Here is a 14,852-nt window from a genome sequence, read left to right on the forward strand (position 1 = left end):
TCTCTATCATATAGATTAAGCCCATAATGCTTTTCCTTTTTGCAGGATAGTGTAAAAACACAGGTGAAATGGGCGTTTAAGAGTCGGTATAAAAAGGCCGAATTGGGGTAAGAAAAGAGTTACGGGTCTTCCATCTTCATCTCAAAAAGCTCAACATCACTAAATATGAAGGAAATAGAAATCTGAATTGTAATGAGACACCATCGTGGGCCAGTAAAAATGGTGTTTACGAAAAACCCATGAAACAACAGATGGTAGTGAGGTAGTGAAATTATAGGAATGTTTTTACACTGTTGTTCGCAATGTAAATTAGTACAGGCAATGTGGAAAAGTGTGCGGCAATTCATCAAGTATCTAGAATGAGAAATACCACTGGACTCAGCAATTTCATTACTGGGTGTACAGACCCCCTACCCCCCCCCAAAAAAAAAAGTCATTCCATTACAAGGACGCATGCATGCGTATGTGTATTACGGCTCTAGTCACATTATCAAATACATGGAGTTAACCCAAAGGTCCCTCAGTGACAGACTGGATGAAGAAAGTGTGGTACACAATACACCACAAAATCATATGAAGCCATAAAAAAAACCAAAATCATGTTCCGTGAAGAGACATGAATGAACCTGTTAGCCATCATCCTCAGCAAACTAAAACAGAAACAAAAGAACAAACGCAGCACGTTCACACTCATGAGTGGGAACTGAACATCTAAGACACATGGACGCAGGGAGGGGAACCAGGCACATCTGGGTTTATCAGGGGGCAGGGATAAAAACAGCTTCAGGACAAATAGCTAATTTAGACAGGGCTAAATACCAAGGTGATGGGTTGATGGGTTCAGTGAACAACCACGGCACACGTTTCCCTGTGAAGTAAACACGCATGTCCTACATATATATCTTGAAATTAATATGAAATACAGTTAAATAAAGTAAAAATTAAAAACATTCCTTTTTGTAGCGGTTATATTAACTTTGCAAAGTGTGTCACACCTTATTTAAGACATTTTGTAAAATAACTACAAATCAGAGTTTTCACAAACTACTGAAAAGTAAATAAGTAGGAAAGTAGTATATTTCAATTTGGGGTTGATTGAATTTATTTCCTTTCACTTTGCGGATGGAATCTTACATAGTCTCTTCAGCTGGAGTGCAGTGGTGCAATCTTGGCACGTTGCAACCCCCTGCCTCCCAGCTTCAAGGGATTAATCTGCCTTAGCCTTTGGATTAGCTGAGATTGCACCTGTGCACCAACACAGCTGATGGGGTTTCACCATGTTGGCCAGACTAGTCTCAGACTGCTGATGTCAAGTAATCTTCCTGCCACATTATCTGAAAGTCCTGGGATTATAAGTGTGAGCCAGTGTGCCTGGCCCTTGATTGAATTCCTAGCTGAGAAATATATCCATCTTGCAAAGCTTTATTCTCTATGCCGTAGTTTTATGAGTTTCTTCATATGTCTCATAAGTCAAGAAAAATAATATAATTTTAATGCATTGTTTTCATTGGAAATGTTTGTATTTCCATTAGTGTGTAATTAAAAAGTTATTCTATTTAGAATGTCATTTTTCTTTTGTGTAAAACTCTCAGGTTTTTCAAATTTCTTTAAAAATATAACTTTGGAAACTGATTACATTTTTTGATATAAATGGGTGTTTTCTAAGGGTCTTTCTTGTAAGAAAATTCTATATTCTTTCAGGATACAATGAGATGTTTAATTATGTCAAGTAAATTTAAAGGTATTTTCTTTGAAAAGACAGGTGTTTCTTAACCTAGGTTTTCCACAAATAATATTGTGATTACTTTCTCTCACTTCCTAAAATTAATTGATATTGTCATCTTCCCTGCATCAAAAGTTCACTTGCAATGTATGAGAAGTAAGAACTGCCAGCAGAGCAGGTGGTTCCAATCTATAGCTCACCCAATACAGTGAATCCTGGTGTTGAGCTACTTGTGGCACCAGCTATAGACTGTGTAAAAAATCTAAAAAACAGAGTAGGCTCTTTGACTGTAACATATGACATAGACAAAGCAGTAACTAGTGAGAAGCTTAAATTATAAAGCCACTTGTATTCATTAATATTCATTTAGTTTGGTTTAAAAATGTTTTTTTTTTCTTTCTTTCTTTCTTTTCATTTAGAAAAGGAAGTTATTCATGATTTTTTCCTTTGTTTTTGGACAACTAGCCCAACATTTTGTAGCCATCAGGTATGTAATTAGAAGAGTTTTAGTGAGAGAATATAAACTTTTTGAAGAAGATGCATTTCTTTAGTGCTATCCTGTTGTTGTTTTTGGCAGCTTAACACAGTGAGTTGTTTTAATCACACGTGAAAAAAAATACTGAAATGTTACATTAACGAGGAGCCAAATTGAATGCTATAAAAAGTTAATATTTAAAATACATACATTAAAAAGAATTTCATAACCCCCAAATTGAAGTTACTTCATGTTTCTTTAGTTAAACTCTAATAAGGATATGGTTTTGAAAATCATGATATAGAAAGGGAAACTTTGAGTGCATTTTATTACTTCTAACTGTCCAGATACGTTCCACAAAAAGGGTAGCAATGTTTCAAGCTTACACGGAACTGAAACTCAAAGTGGGAGGTCATGTAAGCAAATTAACACTTAATAACATAAAATTTAGTGCATTTCAAGAGAAATGTGAGGGTTAAGTATATAAATCACAAACATATTCTGTAGAGACCTTTAATTCGTAAATATGAAATTATATTTATATATTTCTTTCTGTGTATTTTTTTCTAGCATATTGTCGGAGTACCCAGATAAACTCACTGCTTAAAGGATCAAGTCTTTATTTGTGTTGTGAGATCTATGTAGAGGGAAAAGTTTGCTTCTTAAATATACCTTTTGGTTAATTTATTTAATGACTGTATTGACATAGTAAATATTATTTGCAAAGAGATTTTTTAAATAGCACTGCTGTTGTTAAACACTTTAGCTAACCGTTTTTCATGGCTAATGTATATTTTCAAATACATAAGAGAATATGACCTAGCAATTATTAACTGACCACTAATTGTATATTCCTGTTCCAGAGTTATCTCTGGCCTTGCAGTAATCCATCCATATAGTATTTGTTTATTTTTACGCAAACGAGTACACACAATAGACTATATTGTTAACTTTGTTTTGTACTTAGTCACATATGTGTCAGTTGATGAAGAATCGCTTAATTCTGTTTGTAGCTACATAACTTGCAGTTCAATGTGCTCTCATTCATGCAATCCACCTCTAAGGTGGATTGATGTGTTAAGTGGTGTTCAGTTTTACACTAAGTAAAGAAGAATTTATACTTCTGCCATGATTTTAAACACACCGTCTCATTGACTTCATCTCACACATAACTCTGAGTACAGACAAAGCAATTGTCATTCTTTACTGAGGAAAGAAAGCAGATATTTACGTGAAGGTTATAGTTTTTATGAGTCAGAACAATCTCAATTAAAACTGGGAAATCTCTAATGTTTTGTTTATACAAACTTCTAATGGCAATCAATTGAAACACTCATTTTAAATGCAGAAGTTTTTAATGAGTAAACCCATAATGATTAAAGCTAAGCCTGCGATTAACACATGAAAATTTAATACTATACTATATTCTGTAACTATTTTAAGGAAAGTGGTTTTTCTTTCTTATCTCAGCTTGTGAAACACTTACTGAGTGGGAATTTCTGCCCCCCTTGGACCCCAGTCAAGGAAAAGATTTGTGGGGCTCAAAGACGCTGGTGCTGCTTCTCAAATACATTCGGTGATCCGACACCTATACCTGATCCCTGTCATCAGCAACCGTATTTCTAGCACTGAAAACACAAGTAGTGACATAGATGATGATTGTGGGGCTGGGAAAAGAGGGTTTTCATCCTCCAGACCTCAGAACGATAGATCCACTGACAACTTGAAGGGTGCCCAGAAAATCCCAGAGACACTCAACGTCAGGCTGCTAAAAGCAGTTGGGAGAAAGGCTGTGCCCTGTAAAGTCTCACGAGAGGAGCTGCACAAGACCATGGAAACCCACCTCTTGCATCAGCATGACCTGGATATGAGACATTAAGTTAAAGAAGGTCATCCTGGAGCCTTAGGTTTTTCATGCCTCGTTGGATTTGAGACGTACTTAGGGCCCATAACCCCTTTATTCTGGTCAATTTCTCACAGTTGGAATGCCTATATTTTCCCAATTCCACTACCTACCTGTATCTGGGAAGTAACTAACTTGCTTTATATTTTACGGGTTCATATGCAGAAAAAACTTGCCTTGTCTCACATAAACTATCAGACTATAGACTATCGAGTTAATGCTTGAACGAGCTAAGACATTGAAGTACTATTGGAAAAGCATGACTGGTTTTGAAATGTGAGGATTTGAGATTTTAGAGGGGCCAGGTTGGAATGATATGATTTGACTGTGTCCCCACCCAAATTTTATCTTGAATTTTCACATGTGGTGGTGGGGGGATGAGATAGGGAGTAATCGGATTATGGGGGCAGGTGTTTTGTTTTTTGTGTGTGCTGTTCTTGTGACAGTGAATAAGTCTCATTACATCTGATGGCTTTAAACATCAGCGTTTCCCTGCACAAGCTCTCTCTTTGCTTGCTGCCAACTGTGTAATCTGTGACTTGCTCCTCTTTGCCTTGCCGGACATATAAATCTCTAAGTCAATAAACCCCTCTTCCTCTTATAAATTGCCCAGTCTAGCATACATCTTTATAAGTGCATGAAAATGGACTAAAATAGTACAAATATGAGATTGATTAGTACAGCTCTGCGACTTTAGTTTCACAGTCAAGTTAAGAAGTAAGTAAAATGCAAATGTGTGTAGGTCTCTGAAAATTTATATCAAACACTTTTTAGTTCAATAACATTATCTTAACGTATTTTAATATAAGCAATGCTGAAAGAGCTGCGAAGTCAGGTTATTGCAATGTATTCTATGCTTTTACAATTAGTACTAACTTAAGACTAGTCATTTTACTTTTCCTTTTAAGAGACAGACTCTATAACGCTCTAGCCAGAATGAATTCAGTGGTGCCATCATCGCTAACTGCAGCTTCTAACTACTGGACTCATGTCATCCTGCTTCCTCAATCTCCCAATTAGCTGCCTCTAGACCAAAAGCCCAGTAGGCTCAACTGATAACTTATTTATATTTTAACTTTTTCATAGACACAGAATCTTGCCATGTTACTCAGGCTGGCCTCAAATTCTAGGACTACAGTGATACATCCAACTTGGCCTCATAAAGTGCTACCACTTTATGGTAGCACTTTAGGATGTTGAGCTACCACATCCTTCTAATTTTTACAAACTTTTTGTTAGGACGGTGTTTCATATTTTGCCAAACTGCGTTCCAAATTCCTGGCCTCAAGTGTTCTTTTTCCCTTGGCCTTCCCACTTATTGGAATTATCAATATGAGAAACAAAATCTGGTGTAAAAAAATGATCCAGGTTTTCAATTTTAAGGTAAGATTTTGTTTAGAATAGATAAAGCTTAATGCTGAATGATAAGGTAGAATAATAAAAAAATTATTGGAGTGAGAGCCAATTTTTAAATAATAAATGCATATTTAGATTAGAGAACTTTATGTTTCACCAGAATTTTCACACAATTATTGCCAAAATGTTTTTTGTGTATTTGAAATTGAAATAATGTTTTTCCAATTAGGAAAGTATAAAGCAATATAATAGACAACAAACCAGACAGGCACGGTGGCTCATGCCTGTAATCCCAGCACTCTGGGAGGCTGAGGAAGGTGGACCACGAGGTCAGGAGATGGAGATCATCCTGGAGAAGAAAAAAAAAAAAAAAAAAGGCTGGGCCTGACAGCAAGCGCCTGTAATCCAAGGTATTGGGGAGGCTGAGACAGGAGACTAGCATGAAACTTGGAGGTAGAGCTGGCAGTGAGCCGAGATCACACCACTACACTCCAGGCTGGGGGACAGAGCAAGACTTGGTCTCAAAAATTAAAAAATCAGGAAATAACAGGTGCTGGAGAGGATATGGAGAAATAGGAACACTTTTACATTGTTGATGGGACTGTAAACTAGTTCACATTGTGGAAAACAGTGTGGTGATTCCTCAAGGATCTAGATCTAGAAATACCATTCAACCCAGCCATCCCATTACTGGGGATGTACCCAAAGAATTATAAATCACGCTGCTATAAAGACACATGCACACGTTTGTTTATTGGGGATGTACCCAAAGAATTATAAATCACGCTGCTATAAAGACACATGCACACGTTTGTTTATTGCAGCACCATTCACAATAGCAAAGACTTGGAATCAACCCAAACGTCCATCACTGACAGACTGGATTAAGAAAATATGGCATACATACACCATGGAATACTATGCAGCCATAAAAAAGGATGAGTTTGTGTCCTTTGTAGGGACATGGATACAGCTGGAAACCATCATTCTCAGCAAACTATCACAAGAACAGAAAACCAAACACCGCATGTTCTCACTCATAGGTGGGAACTGAACAATGAGATCACTTGGACACAGGAAGGGGGACATCACACACTGGGTCCTATTGTGGGGAGGGGGGAGGGGGGAGGGGAGGGAGTGCATTAGGAGATATACCTGATGTAAATGATGAATTAATGGGTGCAGCACACCAACATGGCACAAGTATACATATGTAACAAACCTGCATGTAGTGCACATGTACCCTAGAACTTAAAGTATAATATTAAAAAAAAAAAAAAAAAAAAAAAAAAAGACAACCAAACCAATTGTAAGTAACTACGAATGAAATCCAAAGCCATTTCCCTGTCACTGGCAGGAACACAGACTTTTTTTTGGTGTAAATTCCAGTGGTAATCAGGAATATAGAGGCAATTTGTATACTAATCATAGTAAATTATGTTCTTTCAGGCAGAAAAATAATTCTACTCTTGAATTAGAAATTACATATGCAATCAAAAACATTTTTATTTTCAAGTTCTTAATAAAGTGTACGTCAGTTAAGACTAAATCTTTGTGATTATCTCATCACTTCACTAACTCATATTTCAAACTGCATGAATGAAAAATAATAATTAATATAATAAATAAATGCTCTTCTACATTTCCATATATTAAAAACCATATTATAAGGTACAGATATCATACATATTTTACCTCGAAATAACTAAACCAAAAAGGCAACACATTCATATAAATTAGAGCTAATGATTTTACAAAAAAAGGAGGAAGACTGAAGAAAGAGGTTAAACACATTTGACACCTTCTAAAAAGAAATCCTACAAGCCAAACACAAATTACTTGTCATAAGAAGCAAATGTAAATGCTTACACTAGGTACGGTTTCCATTTTGAGAAATCTGTGTTTGCAGAATCTGTGGGTGTAAAAGGTCACTTAATTCTTGTAAATTAGAAAACATTACTGATGCTGACGCTGATGCTCATGTGGTTCCATACAGACACTACTGTCTGACTGTGTTACTGCTCTGATGTTTTCTTTCATACTATTAAGCAGAGTTTGGGGTGGGTAAATTGAAGATATATGATAAGCAATAATAACAGCAGCTGATACTTATTGCACTTAAAGAAGAGTCAATAGACTAAAAGACGCACAGATACTAGTAAGTTTAATTCTCACATGTTTTTATTTGTTTATTTTTTGACATGGAGTTTCATGCCCTTCCCTAAGCTGCAGTGCAATGGCAGGATCTCTGCTCACTGTAACCTATGCCTCCCAGATTCAAGGAATTCAACTGTCTCAGCCTCCCCAGCAGCTAATTTTACAGGCACCTGGCACAAGGCCTGGCTAATTTTTTATTTTTTTAGTAGAGATCGTGTTTCACCCTTTTGACCAGGCCAGTCTCAGTGTCTTATGAAAAATGTTAAGATCTATGTGTAGTTACTTTAAGAGGTGTGTATTAAGAGTGAGAGAAAGGGTGAAAAGAAATTATTCCAATTCTGAGAGATGTCAATAGCAGACAGTATGATGTTCTAAATAAACCATAATCTAAATGGCAGCAAGGTGCACAACAATACAGGCAGCTTGAAGGTGAGAAGTTACGAAGGCCAAGGAAGACATCCATGTTAGTTAACATACAACATCTTCAAAGATATTTTATCATTCCATCTCCCAAACAAGTTCCAAAGAGACAAAATAGAATGGTTAGGCCTAAAGAATGAAATCTGTTTGTGAAACTATACATGGTTGTTAAAATCTGTTGTAGCCACAAAAGAGGAAGGCACTTTTTCCTTCAAGAGGTGTCTACAGTAGAAAACGTATAAGGTTTTCTTCTATCAACTCTTCAATATTCAATCGTTAAATTGAAATTTATTTTAGATGAGAGATGAAAACAATCTGTGAGATATTTTATATCCAGAATTATTCATTTAACAAGAATCATTTTTCTTCAAGTCAGTCACTGTATTTTGTCAATATTATTTTCCTTTAAACCAGTTATCATCTGGACTACCTGTCTGTTACCACTAAAACGGTAAACAGAAACCAGAAGTTCATTTTGTGGATGAGCACAAACAACTCTAATGTCTTCTGGTTCTGTTCCATGACATCTTTTTTCTCTGAAAACTGAACAAAGCATACATTCTATCACATTTTACAGCAATGTGGATTTGTCCCTTTCATTGGATATACTGTTCCAAAGAACCAAGAAGATTTTGATGCTTGTTAGGGTCCACATTTAAAGTATTAACAGATTTTTCACATTTGTACCGAAAGGGATTATTAAAGAAACAGATTATAAACATATATTCCTTACATTTTTGTTTTGCTTTGTTTTGTTTTCCTGTGAAGACAACAGACAATTGTCTTTCACAAACATGGTCCCTGGTGCCAATAGTTTGGAAGCAATCACACACAGATGCATGAGCACTTGAATTATTGAGTGAAAGATTCAAAGACAGAAACTCATAGTGTTATAATAATTTGAATGAACAAGAACAGAAATGTTGACTAGATTTCAGAAAAAAAAAAAAATTGTTTTGAGTAGATCAGGGAAATGAAATTATCTTGTTGACCAAGATTAAAGGAGCGTTAGTCACCCGCAAGGCTATGGAACTGAAATAGGTAAATAAGAATTACATAAACATGTTACATTTACAAGCCTAGGTTTACAGTTTAGCTATGGAATCTGGAAACTTGTACTGGGAGATATAATGGGGAGTCACCGCATTACAGGTGCACTACAGACATTTAAAAGAAATCTAAGTGATATGCTAATACAGGGAAGGGAGCTGCTATGAGTGAAATGCAAGGCAGCCCATAAATCAGAAGATCCCTTGTTCCTTCTACCTCTCAGATATCTAAGAAGCACCTTCTTGAAAGAACAGTAAACTCTTCTGAGGGGGTGCAGCTTGTTTTCGGAACTAGAAAGAGTTACATACTACAGTATATAGTAAAAAGTTGTGTGACAGTGTTTTATTTTCATGCATGCCACAAATTAGGCTTTGATAAAATGAATATAACAAAGCTAAAAAATCAAGATGCTATTACCCTTTGTGTGTGTGTGTAAGGGTGGGGAGGGGGGGCAGCGCTTCTCTTCACTGCTAAGGTTGGGGTACAGCAACACAATCACAGCTCAGGAGATGTTTTCACCTCAGTGTCCCAGGTAGCAGGGACTACTGGTGCAGATCATTACACTCAGCTAACTTTGTGTATCTTAATAGATATCACCAAGTTGCTCAGGCTGGTTTTGAACTCCTGAAATCAAGTACTCTGCCTGCCTTGGCTCCCCAAAGTGCTAACACTACCAGTGTGAAGGACATTGCCCGGCCTAACTGAATGTTTCAAATCTAAAGAAAGACCCAGGGTGGCTGGTGACTTTTGTATGAGGCTGAATAGCTATATGATTACAAGTTTGAAAATGTACAGATATATAAAATATATATATACACGCACGTATATATGCATATGTATACATATACACATATATAAAGTTATACACTATATATGTATCTATGAGTATATCATATATATTTTTTCTTTCAGGGCTAGAAAGGGGTACTTTCTTGTCAGTGATGAAAATGTTCATTTGACAAGAAAAAATGCTTATCTGATGATGAATAACGCTGATCTTTGCGATGATTATTATACATAATCTCACGGAAAATATTACTCTAGAAACTAAAAGACATCATTGATGCAGTAATCTAATTTGAAAACTCTAATGAAGGAACTTTACGTGAATACCGAAAGTCAGTGAATGAAATGGCATTTTACCTTACCAAGTGGCTGACACTACAGGCTCAAATCACCACACTTGAATATTGTTTTGCATTATTTGTGGAGACATGGTTTTGCCATGTTGCCCAAGCTTATACAGTGATTTTTATTATGTGTGATGACAGCACCATAGTCAACTTTTTAAGGAAAAAGTTTAGAGATACATTGAAACGTTTATACAAATAAAATGATATGCTTGAGATTTGCTTCATTAGAGAACTGTTAAATCAAAAAGATGACTATATTTTAAAGTTCTGTTTATACAGAGGGTATAAATCTTCTTATAATAAGAAGTTAATTATACCTTAAGAGATGAAAGAATACATGGCCTGTCTTTGCTGGGACAATTTTAACCTCTTTCTATTGGGATAAGAATAGTAGAAATCAACAGGAAAGACCACTATAATATTACTATTGTTTAAATATTTAACAACAAATACATTATGGATTTTAAGATATATTTAAAATTTTTAGTTTGTGTAGAGATGATTTTATGAAAATGAAATGATAATTCACCCATAACTTACCTGAACAGTTTTCCAAAACATTTTCGGCACATAGAACTTTAGTCAGAAAGCAGCTAAATCAAAAAGATGACGTGAAGTTGTCTTAGTATACCATAATTATACTCTTTTCAATCTTCTGTCTTGTTTGATGCTAGTTTGTCTTCAAATTTATGATAATACGAAAATACATCATCGTGAGGATGAGCTTTACTCTAGAGGCCATGCTGGCCATCAGAGAAATGCAAATCAAAACCACAATGAGATATCACCTCACACCAGTTAGAATGGCGATCATTAAAAGTCAGGAAACCACAGGCGCTGGAGAGGATGTGGAGAAATAGGAACACTTTTACACTGTTGGTGGGATTGTAAACTAGTCCAACCATTATGGAAAACAGTATGGCGATTCCTCAGGGATCTAGAACTAGAAGTACCATATGACCCAGCCATCCCATTACTGGGTATATATCCAAAGGATTATAAATCATGCTGCTAAAAAGACACATGCACATGTATGTTTATTGCAGCACTATTCACAATAGCAAAGACTTGGAATCAACCCAAATGTCCATCAGTGACAGATTGGATTAAGAAAATGTGGCACATATACACCACGGAATACTATGCAGCCATAAAAAAGGATGAGTTTGTGTCCTTTGTAGGGACATGGATGCAGCTGGAAAGCATCATTCTTAGCAAACTATCACAAGAACAGAAAACCAAACACCGCATGTTCTCACTCATAGGTGGGAACTGAACAATGAGATCACTTGGACTCAGGAAGGGGGACATCACACACCGCGGCCTATCATTGGGAGGAGGGAGGGGGGAGGGATTGCATTGGGAGTTATACCTGATGTAAATGATGAGTTGATGGGTGCTGACGAGTTGATGGGTGCAGCACAGCAACATGGCACAAGTATACATATGTAACAAACCAGCACATTATGCACATGTACCCTAGGACTTAAAGTATAATAATAATAAAAAATAAAAAAAAGAAAAAAGAAAAATAAAAACAAAAAAGAAAAAAAATAAAATAAAATGCCACATATAAGTGAAAAAAAAAAAAGGCAGTGATGCACTCATCCAACTTTAAAAGCATGATGAATGTAGTTGAATGAAATTTATGCCAAAACTGAGTTAATAAAATAATATGCAATTTTTCATAGTGTTTTCAAAGAACTTGTTGTTTTTAATGTTTAGCGTTAGTGTTTATTTCACAGGAAGAGGACACAGAAAAGTTATCACTAGAAATAAAAAAACAATAATATACATCACAGGTAATAAAATAGACTACAATCTTGTCAAGTAGATAAGATAAGAAAGAAATCAGTCCTCTTCCGTAAATACCGTACGAGAACTAATTCATTTGTTCTGATAGAATTCAGTGTCTTCTTGTCTGTATAATGCATTTTTGCAGTTTATATGATATAATTATGTGACGTATTGAGAATTATTACCAATCAATAAATATGGCTATTAAGAGTAGCTTTTGAAGGATTGAGAGCATACACAGAAGCTCCAAATGTCACAAATTCCTTGTAGCTACAAAGCAAAATACAGTTGTTTTATGCATATGCAACATGTCTCTATGCTTTGGTTTGCATCTGAGGTTTTTGATACAGGAATAAAAAATATCTGCTTCCTGTCCTAACGACGTTCACCCATAGAAAAAGTAACTAGGCAGACATGTATGCCACAGTGAACGACGGAGACAACATAAAGCACAAGCAACAAAGCACAATGGTGGGAACTTAATTGGAATGTTATATTCTGTTTACCTCATTCGCTTCTTGCCAGTACCATCCTCCATCTCTATCTGTTTTAAGTTCCAAACCCTAGGGGAAAAAACAGCTACAGGATGAGGACTTAAATTCTAGCTTTTGGTCTACTAGTGGCTTTTAACCAAACCGCTACTGGACACCCAAGCCAAGAGTGGATATCCCATAAGGAGATTCTAGTAAAAGGAACTCTACCCAGATTGTAATGCCTGCATAGTGTGATCTACCAGATCTAGAAAGGCAGAAGAAGAAGGAAGAAGAAGAAGAAGAAGGAGAAGGAGAAGGAGAAGGAGAAGGAGAAGGAGAAGGAGAAGGAGAAGGAGAAGGGGAGGAGGAGGAGGAGTAGGAAGAGGAAGAGGAGAAGGAAGGAAGAAGGAAGGAAGAAGGAGAAGAAGGGGAGGAGGAGGAGAAAGAGTAGTAGGGAGGAGGAGGAGGAAGAAGAGGACGAGGAGGGTGGAGGAGGAGGGAGGAGAAGGGAGGAGGAGGAGGAGGAGAAGAAGGAATAGGTCTATATATGATAGGTGCTGAGATGCTGTTTGAAAGCCAAATTATTCCTGACCACTGAGGAAAAGAAATGTAGAAATTTTAGAACTGTTTACTACAATTAAAATATTCTAATTTCTTTCTTTAGTATGTATCAATATCTATGCAAAAAAGTAAAGGAAGGATAAACAGTTTCACTTCAAACATTTTGCAAAATTCAAGTTTTCTATATTCACTTACTTAATTGCTACATCTTTAATATGTGATCTGCCAATAAAGCCTAAGATTTTGCTGTCTTATTATCAACCAAACACTTTTTATTTTTGACCAGGTGATTTTATAACTTTAGCAGACTTATTGTAACTGTGAAATAGTGTAGATAACAGGTGCATGTCCCATTATCTGAAAACAATTTTTTTCTTGAACAGAACAATATTAATTTGAGATAAATACCCAGATAATCCTAAAAATAAACACAACTTGTATAACACAGATAGGATAGCAGCTAAAAAAAATAGCATATTTTACATACAAGATGAGAACACACTCATTAAAAATAAATATTTTTTACTCTTGAAATTCTGAATTGCATTTACCATGTCATACAAATGTGATTTTATCAATTGTGCTTTGAAAGCAAAGAAAAAATAGTAAACATTGTCAAGTGAAATTTCAAGTTATTAGATAGTGAGCACGACAAATGTGCCAAGTCATAGTATCTCAGACATTCTAACCACATCATCGAAATGCAGTCCTGACAAAATCTCGTGAAAGTACTGTAATGTCAGGAAGAGAAACAGTACCTGGTATCAGAATATTAAAAACAAATAAATAATTAAAAGTTACCTCACACTTTTGTTTCTCATCTTTGAACAATCATGGTCTACCTCACCACGTGTGTTTTCAGTTGTTAGAAATACTGTTTCTGATGACTGAGATTATGTACAGTTGTTCGATCACACAATTTATGTGATTAGTAGTGCCAGCTTCTTTGAGTCCCCAGGTCATTTTTGTGGGCAGAGTCCAATTGGGGGCAGATATTCCTAGTAACTGACTGTTTCTCAACCTGAGAGAAGAAGAAATATACTTATGCTACAAAAATGATGATTCTGTCCATTGTGCTTCTAATCAGGCTGGGAAGTTCATTTTATCAGGCTAACACAGCAATTTTGAAATAACACTTTAAACTTTTATATCATCAGCAACGTGATCCAATATACCAGTCATTAACTAGAGATATCTTAAGTCCGTGTTTTTAATGGCATTGCTTCTGTAACAGTTTTCTTTGAAAAACGTTATATACTATGGTAAAGTATTAAATTTTCATAGGCTAACACACACTTAACTTTAACCATTGTGAGTTTACTGATGAAAAACCTTTGTACTTGAAATAAGTGTATTCAATACACGGTCATCAGAAATTTACATGAATAGAAGAACATTAGCGTTTTCTCAGTGTAAATTGAACACTTCATAAGAAATATTGTTCTGAAACCTAGTAACTATAATCTTCACATAAATATCTTTTTCTCATTAAATAGTGATGATTGCTTTATATTTATTTAATTGTGAGATTAAGTCACTTAGGGAGTATACTTAAAATACCTGTGAGAACTGGAAATGCTTCTCTATTTTGTGAAACCGAATACAGCTTACACATCAATCCATCTTATATGTGGATGGCACAAATTACAGCACATCGAACTGTTATGTAGCTGAAAAAAAAAACAGAAATGACAGATCTCCATATATTGATGGGTGTGTGACTAAGTAAAAACAAACAATCAAGAAGAAGAAGGAGGAGGAGGAGGAGAGGAGGAGGAGGAGGAGGAGGAGGGGGAGGAGGAGG

General features: G+C 35.8%; 1 pseudogene; it reads right to left on the minus strand.

Annotated features, from left to right (window-relative positions):
* The window catches only part of LOC126947207 (testis-specific chromodomain protein Y 1-like), a 29,924-nt pseudogene extending 17,372 nt beyond the window's left edge, over window positions 1–12,552 (minus strand).
* Between the last annotated feature and the right edge of the window lie 2,300 nt (window positions 12,553–14,852).

The sequence above is a fragment of the Macaca thibetana genome, chromosome Y (assembly GCF_024542745.1).
Source record: "Macaca thibetana thibetana isolate TM-01 chromosome Y, ASM2454274v1, whole genome shotgun sequence".
NCBI lineage: Eukaryota > Metazoa > Chordata > Mammalia > Primates > Cercopithecidae > Macaca > Macaca thibetana.